This window comes from Ursus americanus, chromosome 9, assembly GCF_024610735.1.
Source record: "Ursus americanus isolate L20-20 chromosome 9, mUrsAme1.1.p, whole genome shotgun sequence".
NCBI lineage: Eukaryota > Metazoa > Chordata > Mammalia > Carnivora > Ursidae > Ursus > Ursus americanus.
Window position 1 is genome coordinate 78117147 of NC_142135.1, and position 15169 is coordinate 78132315.

Consider the following 15169-nt stretch of genomic DNA (forward strand, 5'->3'; position numbering starts at 1 on the left):
CACTATATCCTCTTTCTACAACAACCGATTTCCAGGAAGAATGTTTAGTAGAAGTAAAGAAGAGACACAGTGCCAGCCAAATGATAAGTGTCCATTTGGGGAATAATCGTACCAGATTTTCTATTGTTGGTCTCAGGATAGAAACTGGTCTGCAATGGGCTCTCCCTTAGACAAAGGTTCTTAGGGCTTAAATACACACTATCTCTCGGCCAATGACAGTCTGGGGCTTGGGATCTTCTGGGGTTCTGGGCTCTGGGATAAGTCCATGGTTTCAAAAGCAAGGATTTTTACCCCCCCCCCCAAAAAACAAGACACTAATGTGGAAAGATATGTGTACCTCTATGTTTATTGCAGTAATATAATAGCCAAGATATGGAAACAATCTAAGTGCCTTTGATAAATGAATGGATAAAGAAGATGTGATACACACACACACACACACACACACACACACACACACACACATTGGAATATTACTTAGCTATTAAAAGAATGAGATCTTGCCATTTGCCACAATATGGACATACCTAGAGGGTATTACGCTAAGTGAAATAAGTCAGACAGAGAAAGATAAATGCCATACAATTTCACTTACATGTGGAATCTAAAAAACAAAACAAACATTTAAACAGAAAACAACCAGAATCCTAAGTACAGAGAATTGGTGGTTGCCAGAGGGGAGGGGGTTAGAGGGAGAGCAGAAAAGCTAAAGGGGATTAATATGTATAAACTTCCAGTTATAAAGTCAATAAGTCACAGGAATGAAAAATACAGTATAGGGAATATAGTCAATAATATTGTAATAACACTGTGGCAGATGGTAACTACACTTTCTGTGATGAGCATAGTGTAATGCATAGAATTGTTGAATCACCATGTTGTACACATGAAATGAATATTACATATGTCAACTGTAATTCAATTTTTTTTAAGTGAGTGTTACTTAAAATAGGGAGCCAAGAGCCGAGTCTTTCAGTGAGACTTCTTGGTTTGAATTCTGGTCTCATCATTTAATAGTTTGTGACATTAGGAAAGTTGTTTAACCTTCTGTGGCTTAGTTCTTTCATCCATAAACTCAAGAGACCAATAATAAGACTGTATGAGGACTAGGGGCCATACTTCCTGTAAAGTATCTGATATGTTGCTTGACACATTGCAAGAGCACAATTACTGAAAGCTATATTAAATGAAAAAAACACTTAAGCACTTAATAAAGGTGGAGTATAATTGGGATGTTGGCCCACTCCCTTTGTATAATATGACTATACTAGTTAACAGAAATTAGTGACAACAGGTGTTATTGTTGCCATAAAAATATAGAAATAATGTTAAAAATTCTTTCCTGCTACAATGAAATTCAGTACCTTCATATAAGACATTCTTCATATAATAATAAAAACATGCATTTTCCTTTTAGTTTTGAAGTGACTTTTGCTGAAGTCTTCTATGTTTCCTGGACTTAAATTTATCTACACTGATTTCTTCACCTATATAACTAAACCATTCTCTGAATAAAAAAAAATAAGAATAGCATTCATCGGCTGCATATTTCATGTGTATTTAATCCTCATGACAAGCCAGGAGGTCCATGCCATTGTTACTCCCATTTTATAAAAACATAGGCATGAGCTGGTGAGTCTTACAGTCGCACAGCTCATGGGTAACTTGAGCACCAATGTGACCATCCTGTATGATCACACAGTACCTTCCACTCTGATTTCAGTCAAAACACCACATGTTCTGCACTGTCTGCCTTATGTTGTCTGATTTCTTCATCTGCATCTATAAGTCAGGAATATGGAGAACAAAGATTTTTAAAGATACCTCACAGAGAATCATCCTGCAAACCAGGGAGTTTTATTTTGGTGACAATGTGGTAAAATATGGTTTGACCAGGAAGTCCCAAAGTTGGAATTTGACTCCTCCACACTCCCTCTAACTGTGCTTCAAATGTTCATCCTTAAAACTCTCTGTGGATCTTGATTAATATGTAGTTATGGGGTCTTATGCTCTGAGGGGAAAAGGGAAATCAAAACCAAAAATTTAGGACAGAATATTTCAGGCTAATCCCTCAATCCCTTTCTACTTGTCCTAAAATTATATGTGTTTGATATTTATAGTTTCTTTTGCCCTTCCTGAACCCGAGTCCTTTGTCTATGTCTGGCAACTTTCCACCTATGGTATTGTAAGGATATAACTCCATTCCCCATGATGGAAACAAAATAAAGATAATTATTTTCCCAACCCCCCTTGTATCCAGAGCATGGAGAAGTGGTCTCAGTCCAGTAAATGTGATGTGCCAATGAGGGCAAGACCAGTGAAGCATCTATTCTGGGAGTTGCAGAAGCAAGGTAAAAGTAACTTTCAATTTTAAACCAAACTGTGGCAATAATAATAGGTGTCATCAATAGAGATGCACTGGCTTCAGCATCCAGTGGTCAGAAGAGTGATGCTGTCATTGAACTGATTCTGATTTTAACTGTAACTTTGACTAATCAATCCATCTTTTATCCTGCCCAATTATGCCTCCTTATCTACACCTTATTCTCTAAACTCCTTGGCAATATTGTGACCTACCTGTCCTTTGCTTAGTCAATTGGACAGATTCTTTGCAAAGTAGGCACAGTTACTCACCTTGGATATCCATATCTCCACTATATGAATTTGCAGTTCTTCCCATCATGAAATAGAATGTAATTTCCCATCCCTGGAATCTGATATGGCATTCTGACTTGCTTAGGCAAAAAGAATATTTAGAAATTAGGAAATTCTCACTTTCCAGAGAGAGTTAGTTGCAAGAGGCCTTACAAGTTTTCTACTAAATATCTCATAATTATTTCCAACCACTATATCAGTGGGTCTTGAAACTCTGCTGGAGCAGTCTTGCAGTCCAGAGGTGAGCCTCCCAGTCAGGCAACCTAGACATGGCAGCTGACTGTGGTATAGCAGAAACCAGAAAGCCTACCAACATGAGTCCAGCACAAATTGTTATGCCACAATATCATGAACCAAATAGCTGGCTCTTTTTTAAAGACACTATGTTTCAGGATGGTTTATTAGACAGCAAAAGCTAACTGATATAGTGGACCTTAGTTGGTTTTTATTATTTACACCTAAAAACCTTGACTACCCTGGCTTATGTGAGACCAATACACAATAATTTGAAGTGGCTATAAGCAGAGGTGGTATCCTCAGGAAGCTTCCCTGTAGCTCACTAGATCACCAGTAAGCTATTTAAGGGCAGTATTGCTCATTTCTAGGAAAGAAGATAGCCTTTGACAGGTCTTCGATAAGAACAGATGCACACATACCAAAAGGATTCTAATGGCCTAAGATAATCGAATGCTTTATTTATAAATACTAAGAAATCAGCTGTAGTTTAAGATTAATCTTGTGTACTTAATGTTATTCAATTTTCAATATTACAAGAATAAAATGATAGTTATCTATTATTACCTACATTCTCAGATGAGGGAGTATTGCTTTCCTTTTTTTTTTTTCTTTTTCAGAAAGTTGATGTTTATAAAGATATTCAGTCAATTATAATTATTCGTGGAATCCATATTTGTGAATGCATTTATTCACTAAATTTATCTGCAACACCCAAATCAATAGTCATGGCACTTTTATGGTCATTTTTGAATGTGCCTGGAGAAGCAAAACATTTGAGTTACCTGATGTGCACCTTCCCAATGAAGTCAAACGAGGTGACTCTCTGCCTTCTTGTTTCAGCTTTCATACTCTAAACAAGTATCTTCTTTGTGGTCTATTAAGTACCCTGTTCTGTTTTGTTTTACATTTTTGTGCTTTTGATTAAAATATTTAAATATTGTGTATTTCAAATATTCCCTGAGCATAGTGCTTAAGTGTTTTCTGTTTAAAATATTCCCTGAGCATAGTGCTAAAGTGTTTTCTAGTGTTCCTAAGGACAAAATTGTGACGTGCTTGTGAAGAAATTATGTGTTAGATAAGTTTTCTTTAGGCATGAGTTATGGTGCCATTGACTGTGATTTCAATGGTAATGAATCAACAATATACATTAAATAAGTTGTCTTTATTTTTTTTTTTAAGATTTTATTTATTTGTGCAAGAGAGAAAGAGAGCACGAGTGGGGGTGGGGGAGTGGAGGGAAGGGCAGAGGGAGAGAGAGAAGCAGAATCCCCACTGAACAAGGAATCTGACACAAGGCTCAATCCCAGGACCCTGGAATCATGACCTGAACTGAAGGCAGAAGTTTAACTGACTGAGCCACCCAGGCGCATCCCACCTACTAGTCTTAATGCAAACAGAATACTGCTTATTCACCTTGGAACTGCCTTCAGTAAATCAAACGCCTCTCTGTTGTTCAGCTGAGAGCCATTCATAAGGCACTTGGTTCTGGCAATTCCTCAGGTAGCTCTAACATTGGTCCTAGAGGAAAAATAGCTACCTGCTCTTTGGTGGGTGCCTCCTTGCATTCTCTGGGCAGCATGCTCCTATATGAACCATTTCCACTGTATTATGGAATTCTTCTGAGCACTGCCTTCCTTATTAGAATGTTTCTCTGACATCACCCAAGACATTAAATGTATCTCAGGTCTCATGATTATTTTATGTCCTTCAGTCATTGAGGCAGTCTCAATTAATGTCTAGTTATTGTTTCTTAAATGATGTGTTCCCAGCAGCAACATCTGGGAATTTTCTCATCTAAAACCCAGTGGTTGCTGTTGGGAAGCATTTATGATTTTTTTTTTACCAAAGCTCTGGTCTGCATGAGTACGCAGCAGACAATTCCAAAATCAAATCTGAATGGGGGTCAAAATGGCCCAATGGCATTGAGATAGCTACCACTTTTTGTAATTTAGACATGGCCTGAAATATAGGCCCCCACTGAAACATAACTTTCTTTCAGGTAATCTTAAAGATAGGAACTAACAATATTCCAAAATGTTGAAAATGTGTTCTCAAAAATCCAAATAAAGATAAGCAAATGCTGGGCTTCTTGTTTGGTTCTGGGGATGGTTAGTGATAGCGGTTTATTTTTTTGTCACTTGTGGAATCTCCTGGGTGGCTCCTGCCCAGGTTATTCCTAAGAATTTTGCCATTTGGGTAGGCCCTTGTACCTTTGCTGGTTGCTTTAAGCAGTTCCAGTTGACCATGTACGTCATTGTATTCAAATCAGTCCCAGCTTGCTCTTCAGTTTCTGATATTATCATACTGTCACCAATACAGCATATTATTGCACTTGAGACCTGCATGAAGCTCAAATCCCTTTGACCAAATCACGACAGTAAATTGCTAAGTTGATATAACACTATGGCAGCAAAATACAGCAGTCTCCCCTTATTATGGGAGATATGATCCAAGACACGCAGTGGAGCCCTGAAACCATGGATTGTACCAAACCCTATATATACTATGTTTCTTCCTATATATACATACCTATGAAAAAGTTTAATTTATAAATTAGGCACAATAAGAGATTAACAACAATAACTAATAATAACAGAACAATTACAATAATACACTGCAACTTAAGTGACTGTTGTTCTCCATCTCCCAAATATCTTATTATACTGTACTTACTCTTCACCTCATGATGATGTAAGAGGATAAAATGCTTATGTGATGAGATGAGGTGAAGCATAGGCATGTGATGTAGCATTAGGCTACCATTGACCTTCTGAAAATATGTCAGAAGGAGGACCACCTGCTTCTGAACCTCAGTTCATCTCAAGTACCTAAAACTGTGGAAAGCAAAACCATGGATAAAGGGGGACTACTGTAAAAGTAAATTAGTCTTTCTCATGTGAAGCAAACTGTAGCTGTCTCTTTTCTGAGGCTGAGATAGAGAACGAAGCATTTATGAGGTCAGTAACTAAGTACCAGCCTCGGTTAGCCTGTTGTGTTTTCTGTACTGTTCAGACCACATCTGAAGCTCCTGAAGCTGTGGGTGGTACAATTTTATTTCAGCCCTTGTAGTCTGCTGTTAGTCTCCATGAGCCGTCACCTTTGTCACAGGTCACAGAAGACAACAAATTCATTGATACCACTATTTCTAGCTTCTAATATATCATTAATTGAAGTGGTAATTTCTTTGTGCCCACCAGGCATTCTATAATGTTTCAAGTTAACCACCTATGTGGGCTTGGGAGCAGTTCTAGTGCTTCCCATTTAGTATACCCAATTAAAACTGGCCTGCGGGTGGGCTTACATGTCTTCCGTTTTACAATATTAGGTAGCAGAAGCAACTCCCAGACAGACATCATATCCATCCCAATACTATATTATTAGTAAAGAAGATATAAAGACAAAATCTTTTCAAAAATGAATTTTCACCTAAATGTTCACCTTAATCCCATCAACTGTTGCATCTCTGTATTTTCAGTATAAGCTTAGCCCATTAAGACTTCAAAATCACAGTGCCTTGGGGCTCCTGTGTTAGAGAGCTCCAGAAAAATCTCTTCTCCCCACCCCAGCCATTCTATCCACACATGCACATACAGCCTTGGGCCTTTACATAGGTCTTTACCTTGATTAATTGGCTTAACCATCATGGCAGTTGATTTCTGTTCAGGGTTCTCATTGGAATCTGTGCCGACGTGTGAATTCCTCCAAACTAGGATAAATAGCACAAATTACTCAGGACTCTTTAATGCCAGGGAACAAAAATGGGGTCCTTCAGTCCTCCCAACCTTTAATAGCGCTATATCAACACAGCTCCACTGATGTCTACTTTATTCATCCCATTTCTCAACAGGTACCTAAGGACTTCCACCCTGTACAGTCAGTCTCTTGACTCTCCCCTTTATCTCTTCTCATTTTCTTGTTAATTAATTTAATGTTCTTGGTATCAGTAAGACCCATGTGAGAAAGCTGAGACAGCAAATTTCATTAGGCTTCTGGAAATGTTAGATTTTTGTAACAGTAAAGTTACATGGGGTACCCATGCAAAAGGGGCTGCCTTAATCACAGCACTTACCCTAACTTGGGTAATAGGCATTTCAGGGTATGAATATCCTATTCATCATAAAACCAATCATACTAACAAAACACAGCTGCTGTATCATACCACTGGTGACCACATAACAACCCAGGAATCAAAGATTCCTCATCCTTGACCCTTTCATCCTTTCTCTTCTCAAAGCACATGTTTCTGTGAGCTAGGGACAGTGTAGCAAATTCCACTTCACTTACACAAACTACAATTTTCACACCAATTATACTATGTGTTTTTTCCCCCCACACACCAAGTAATTCTGAAACACCAGCTGGGTGTCCCAGGATTCAATTCAATTCTGAAATTACCTCAAAATAGCATCAGATCCCACCAATTAAGGGGTTCAGTCCTATAACCCTGCCCTATCACCCAGTGTAGATGCCAATCATAGGCCCAGGTTGTCACACATGCCCCGACCCACTGGTTTAAATCAGCGGTTCCAACATTCCACTTTTTGGGTTTGATTAATCTGCTAGAGCACCTCATAGAACTCAGAGAAATATTTTATTTACCAGATTATCTGGTTTATTATAAAAGGGTATAACTCAGGAACAGCCAGATGGAAGAGATACAGAAGGGAAAATATGTGGAAAGGGGCACAGACAGAGCTTCCATGCTACCTGAAGGCACCACTCTCCCTGAATTTCCATATGTTCACCATCTGGAAACTCTCCAACCCTGTTCTTCTGGGTTTTTATGGAAGCTTCATTATATAGCACAATTGATTAAATCATTGACCATTGTTAATTGATTCAAACTCCAGCCTTTCTTTCCTCTCTGAAGGTGGGAGGGGTATGGAATTGAAAATTCCAACCTTCTAATCTCAATGCCACTCCCCTGGCAACCTGCTCTCATACCTAGTTGTTTTGCAAAAATCACCTCTTCTATGTAACAAAAGATAGTTTTTATCCCTCACCTCACTTAGGAAATTTTAAGGGTTTTAAAAGCTCTTTCCCAGAAGCTGGACAGAACAAATACATATGTCTTATTATAAATCACAACATCACACACCTCAATAACTTATTTTTTGTAAAATATAGGTGAAAGAAAAAGAGAAATTCTAGTAAGGGATAGACAGCTTCTTAGGAAATGCCAAAATCTGCTCAGCTGTGCTGGGTTATTTTCCTAGAAACAGCATTAAAAATCAATGAATTAGGGGGAAAAAAAGACTTTCCTTATGAAGTAGAGGAAGATCCATGAGGATGCCTCCAGTCTTCAAAGATTTGCATTATGAAATGAAGTGTATTGTTTAGAGAATACGCTTTAAAAAGTTATTCATAATTCTAACCAATACTCCTACCTTTAAAGTAGCATGACACCTTACATCTAAAGGCACACAAACACTAAATGCCTTTTGAAACTATATAGAAAAATTTAGAAAATGACAGGCAAAATTTCATCTAATGGTTACTTCATACAGTGTAACAGAGAGAATCCAGGATGTTCTGTCCTGCAACAGATGGTGGACATATGGCCATTGATTCATTATTATTTACACCTTACCCATTTGTTATAAACCTTATTTGTAAATTTTCAAAACTTCATTAGTTTTTTTAAAAAAGAGTTTATTGAATGAATAAATTTCAAAAGGATAGCCAATGCCTTAGTATCTTGCTAATACTTGGGCTTTTTGATTTTTCAGCAAGTTATTTTAAAAATAATTAATATTTTTATTTTTATTAACTCTCAAATCCTATGTGACATAGAAGAGTTCAAAATTTAGCAACTTTTAAACTCAATAAAACTAAAGTATAAATACAAGTGACTTGCTCAGGGTCACCTACCTAGAGAGTTACCAAAGTCAACTTAAGTTGTGTTAGTTATAGGCCACTGAATATTCTTGCGTATTAATCACCATGAACTTCACTGAACTTCAATGCTGTCCATATGAGTGACTAGCCAGCAACTCCAGCTTGGTCCATGCATGGAATATCAGGTGAAGAATTTTATCTTTATACCTATCCTTAAGCCAAAAGAGTCACCGGTGTATATAGTGTTTAGATTAATAGAGTAAAGGTATCTTAGTTATAAAGAGCTGTTTTTCAGTACTTTGCCTTTAGTGTCCATAAAGAGCCATGGAGCTTTATGAAGAGTTATTCAAGGCTGAATTACGTTTGGTTGTTTTTAATCCCAAATCAGTTTTGCCAACAATTTTATTTTACTTCCCAGGATAAATCATTTCTTTGCATTCAGTCATAGAATGAGGTTTTATTGGCCTCTTTAAATGAATTTAGAGCAGTCCAGTGCTGTTTCAGTGTATTTTAGTCAACTTCAACTGAGTGTAGGCCAACAAAAGATAAGACTGCAAGCTGCAAAATAAAATGTGTACATTTATTTAGAGTCTTAGGTATTGCAATCTGGGAAACACAGAGTCTACTGAAATCAAAAGCATGCTCCAGAAAGACAAAGGAGGCTAGAGCTTTTAAAGAGGAAAAAGGGAATTTACTTAAGTTGTTTTGAATGAAATGTGATTGGTACTGACAGCTATAGTTACACTATCTATACATGACTGGTTGCTAGGGCTAGGCTGGGCAGAAAGTCCATTTCTGTCCATTCTAACTTGCAGCAGACGCCTTGGCTTTTAGCTGAGTTCAGCAATTCTGAGAATTTGAGGCAGGAGACAAGGTGCACAAGCCCTAAATTTTCAATGTCCTCCTGGCTCCATTCTAAATACTCCTTTAGCAATATTTACTCAATTTTATTCCTCCATTATTGTAAGCTAAGAACTTTATTTTGTTATTTTAATTTTCTTTTAAAAATTAGGGTTTATCTGCAAGGAAGGGAAATAAAAGTGATATTGAGAAAGAGATTCTTAAAATTGTTGATGACACTTGTTTTCAGAGGCTGTCTTCTCTAACCTTCTTTAGACTTCCTTTCTTTGTACACATCACCCCTTAAAACACTTAAGCAAGGTAAATCTAGTTATTTAAAAATAAGGGAGTAGATTAATTTTAAGAAGACTCTAAGTTCTGATTAAGAGCAAGCACAGACCACAACAGGCAGAGTCAGTGCAGACAACTGCACTGAACAGAAAACTGACTCAGACACAAGAACAGGGCAGAAGCAACACAAATAGGATACTCTCCTGAAGTGCCAGGTTCTGATGAACAAGGGATCCTGCACTGCAGGGCATCCCAGGACCTCTTCTTCATAAAATCACTACTAACAAAAATGTAAGACACAACTAACTTTCTTAATACAGAGAAGCAGACACAGAGAGGTAGACAAAATGAGGAGACAGAGAAATTTATTCCAAATGGAAGAACAGGACAAGGCCATAGCCAGAGATCTAAGTGAAACAGATATAAGTAAACTCCTTGATAGGGAATTTAAAGCATTGATCATAAGGATACTCACTGGACTTTAAAAAAGAGTGGAAGACATGAATGAGACCGTTAACCAGAGGTAAAGAATAACATAGCAAAGATGAAGGGCTCAATAAAAGAAGTAAGAAACAATGCATGATGGAATGAACAGCAGGCTGGAAGGAACAGAGGAATGAATTAGTGACCTAGAGGCCAGAGTAATGGAAAGTAATCAAGCTGAACAAAAGAGAGAAAAACAATTACAAAAAACAAGAATAGACTTAGGGAACTCAGCGATTTCATTAAACATAATAACATTTGCATTATAGGAGTTCCAGAAGAAAAAGAGAGGGAAAAGAGGGCAGAAAATTTATAATGAAGAAATAATAACTGAAAACTTCCCTGATCTGGGAAAGAAAATAGATATCCAGATCCAGGAGGCACAGAGATATCCATCAAAATCAAGAAAAGCAGACCCACATCAAAACATATTAAAAATCTTAAAAGCGGCAAGAAAAAGAAGTCATTAACTTACAAGGGAAAACCCATAAAGCTACCAAAAGACTTTTCAACAGAAACTTTGCAAGCCAGAAGGGCATAGTTTGTCGTATGTTTAAAGTGGTGAATGGGAAAAATCTGCATCCAAGAATACTCTATCCATCAAGGCTATCATTCAGAATAGAAGGAAACAAAGAGTTTCCCAGATAAGCAAAACTAAAGGAGTTTGTGACCACTAAAGCAGCCCTGTAAGAAATATCATAGGGAACTCTCTAAATGGAAAGGAAAGACCAAAAGTGACAGTAAAAAGATAGGAAACACAAAAGCAGTAAAAATGAATATTTCTGTAAAAAAAATCAGTCAAGGAAAAAAGGGATATAAGATATAATAACATACACCTACAATGTGGGGAGGAGAGGAGAAAAAAATGGGTTCAAACTTAACTACCATCAACTTAATATAGACTGCTATATGCAGAAGAGGTTATATACAAACCTAATGATAACTGTATATCAAAAACCACAAAGAGACATGCAAAAAATAAAATTTAAAAAAAAAGAAATCCAAACATATCACTAAAGAAAAACAGGAAAACATGAAAGAGAGAAAGACAAGAAAGGATCAGAGAAAATCTACAGAAACAACCAAAAAACAAGTAATCAAATGGTAATAAATACATTTATCAATGATTACTTTGAATGTAAATGGACTCAAAGCTCCAATCAAAAGACATAGGATGACAGAATGGATAAAACAAAACACATCTACGTTACCTACAAGTGACTCATTTTAAACCTACAGCCACTTGCAGATTGAAAGTGAGAAGGGGATGGAGAAACATCTATCATGCAAATGGATGTCAAAAGAAAGCCAGAGTAGCAATACTTATATCAGACAAACTAGACTTTAAAACAAAGGTTGTAATAAGAGACAAAGAAGGATGCTATATAATAATAAAGAGGACAATCCAACAAGAAGATATAACAATATTTATACACCCAGCTTGGGACCACCTTTCAAATACATAAAACTGTTAATAACAAGCATAAAGGAACCAATCAATAATAATACAATAATAGTAGGAGACTTTCACATTGCATGCACATCAATGGACAGATCCACTAAACAGAACATCAACAAGGAAGCAATGACTTTGAATGATTCACTAGAACAGATGTATTTAACAGTTATACTCAGAACATTCGATCCTAAAACAGCAGAATATACATTCTTCTTGAGTGCACACTGAACATTATCCAGCATAGATCACATATTAGTCCACAAAACCTGCCTCAACAAAAAAAGAAGATTGAAGTCATACCATGCATCTTTTCTGACCACATGGCAATGACACAGGAAGTGAACCACAAGAAAAAATTTGGAGAGACCACAAATACATGGAGGGTAAATAACATGCTACTAAACAATGCATGGGTCAATCAGGAAATAAAGAAGAAATAAAAAAGTACATGGAAAAAATGAAAACCAGTGGTCCAAAATCTCTGCGATGAAGCAAAAACAGTTGTAAGAGAGGTTTATAACAGTACAGACCTACTTCAAGAAACAAGAAAAATCTCAAATAAACAACTTAACCTTGCACCTAAAGGACCTAAAAAAAGAACAATAAACAAAGCCTAAAACCAGCAGAAGGAAGGAAATAATGAAGAATAGAGCAGAAAAAAATGATACAGAAACTAAAAAAAAAAAAAAAGCAATAGAACAATGAAACCAGGAGCTGATTCTTTGAAAAAGTCAATAAAATTGATAAACTTCTAGCCAGACTTACCAAGAAAAAAAGAGAAAGGACTCAAATGAAGTTGCAAACAAGAGAGAAGAAATAAAGCTAGTACAATAGAAATACAATCATAAGAGAATATTATGAGAAACAATATGCCAACAAATTGGACAACCTAGAAGAAATGGATAAATTCCTAGAAATATATAAACTACCAACACTGAAAAAGAAGAAATAGAAAATTTGAACAAGCTGATAACCAGCAAATAAATTGAGTCAGTAATTAAAAAAAAAAAAAATCTCCCAACAAATAAAAGTGCAGGACCAGATGGCTTTACAGATAAATTCTACCAAACTTTTAAAAAGGAATTAATACCCATGCTTCTTGAATTATTTTAAAAAATAGAAAAAGAAGGAAAACTTCCAAATTCATTCTATGAGGCCAGTATTACCCTGATACTGAAACCATATAAAGACACCACTAAAAAAGAGAACTACCAGCTAATATTCCTGATGAACATAGATGTAAACATTCTCAACACAACTTCTTTCTAGATACATCCCCTGAGGCAAGGGAAACAAAAGCAAAAACAAACTATTGCAACTACATCAAAATAGAAAGCTTCTTCCCAGTGAAGGAAACAATCAACAAAACTAAAAGACAACCTACTGAATGGGAGAAGATATTTGCAAATGATGTATCTGATAAAGGGTTATTATCCGAAATATATCTGAGATCAGCCTGACACGTAGAGGAACTTATACAGCTCAACACCCCCCAAAAAATAATCCAATTAAAAAATGAGCAGAACACATGAACAGACATTTCTCCAAAGAAGATATCCAGATGGCCTACGGACACATCAAAAGATGCTCATCATTAGTTATCATCAGGGAAATGCAAATCAAAACCGCAACGAGATATCACTTCATACCTGTCAGAATGGTTAAAATCAACAACACAAGAAAGGGCAGGTGTTGGTCAGGTTGTGGAGAAAAAGGAACCCTCATACACTTTGTTGGGAATGCAAACTGGTACAGCAACTGTGGAAAACAGTATGAGGTTTCCTCAAAAGGTTAAAAATAGAACTACCGTACTATCCAGCAATTCCACTACTGGATATTTACCCAAAAAAATACAAGAACATTAATTCAAAAGTATGCATACACCTCTATGTTTATAGCAGCATTATTTACAGTAGGCAAGATAAGGAAGCAGCCCAAGTGCTCACTGACTGATGAATGGATAAAGAATAGATGTATGTGTATATATGTGTGTGTGTATACTATACCAGAGGAAAGATGGGTGGGGGATGGGTGAAATAGGTGATGAAGATTAAGGCGTGCACTTGTCATGAGAAGCACAGGCTGATATATGGAAGTTTTGAATCACTATATTGCGTACGTGAAACTAATATTACACTGTATGTTAACTAACTGGAAGTAAAATAAAAACAAAAAAGAAGACCCTAGGTTCTGAAACCAAAAATCATGTACTAATGTAATCAAAGATGCCATCTGAATCTGAGTTTTTGCTCCCATGTTTAATTTATTCTGTCACATAAGGTTTATTTTTTCTTTCTGTTTCTCCTAATTTAATTATTTTTATGATTATGAAACCTCTGTAATATTTTTTAAATTTTATATCTAATAAACATACAATATGTTCCCATTTATAATTGAGATTGTTGGACATGAATTCATATGTACTTATCATTGTATACGGAAACTTGGCAATGTGACACTAGTAGAATTAACAGAAAAATGTGATAGCTCTTGTTTATTATATTTAAAATTTACTGCTGATTGGTCTAGTTACATACACAGTGAAATAAAACTCCATATATAAACTATGTTTCAAATATTTAAGAATGTTTTGTGATCTCATTTATAGAACCTACAGTATTCTTTTAGAAACTTCTGGCAGAGACAGTGAAGGTGCCCAATGGTCCTGCATGGAGATCAGCCTGACACGTAGAGGAAGGTGGCCCTGCTCCTAATCTCACCTTTTATCTGACTTGACTCATTTTGGTATTAGATATAATTAGCTTCATAGGTTTTGGGATTTTTGCTTTTGTTATTACAATAAACCAATGTACACTTAGCATTTGTTTGGTTTTGTTCTATCAAACTCTTTTTGTCTTGTTTTTGTAGAAATGAAACTACTGTTCCATCAAATGTTGAATCCCCAGGATACGATTATTTATAGGAAAAAAAAAGAAAGAAAATAAGGACTCTTATTCCATGTTCCCAAATACTCTGCAGATACCCAACATGTTGGGAGTAGGCAAGCCAGTTGACATAAGCTTAAAACACTGTCCAAAAACACTATCATTGTCCAATGTTGAAAATGCTTAAGCTCCTCTACAATTGTCCAAAGATCAAATGCCCCCCACAAACTATCTATCATTTTCTACCTTTTCCCTACAATGAGTAGGGCCATTCACCATCATCCCAGGACCTGTAGACAACTGTCTTCAGGGACAGAGCACATTTTGCCTTTATTAGGAGTCCCCAGAGACCTAACAGGGATGAAGTTTCACTCTTCCTGGAGGCAGTGGGAGCAGGGTCAAAGGGCCAGCTCAGAAACCAAGGCCTACTGCTTAGAAGCTTATGACCTTGGCAAGTGCTTAGCCTATCTACACCTCAGTC

General features: G+C 36.5%; 1 long non-coding RNA gene across 2 annotated transcripts in view; it reads left to right on the forward strand.

Annotated features, from left to right (window-relative positions):
- Positions 1 to 14603, forward strand: part of LOC148109501 (uncharacterized) — a 47992-nt gene extending 33389 nt beyond the window's left edge. For both annotated transcript variants that reach the window (XR_015725658.1, XR_015725657.1), the window contains exons 3-4: positions 2261 to 2351; positions 14412 to 14603. This is a non-coding gene — a long non-coding RNA (uncharacterized LOC148109501). The remainder of the gene's footprint in view (positions 1 to 2260; positions 2352 to 14411) is intronic.
- The last annotated feature ends 566 nt before the right edge of the window (positions 14604 to 15169 follow it).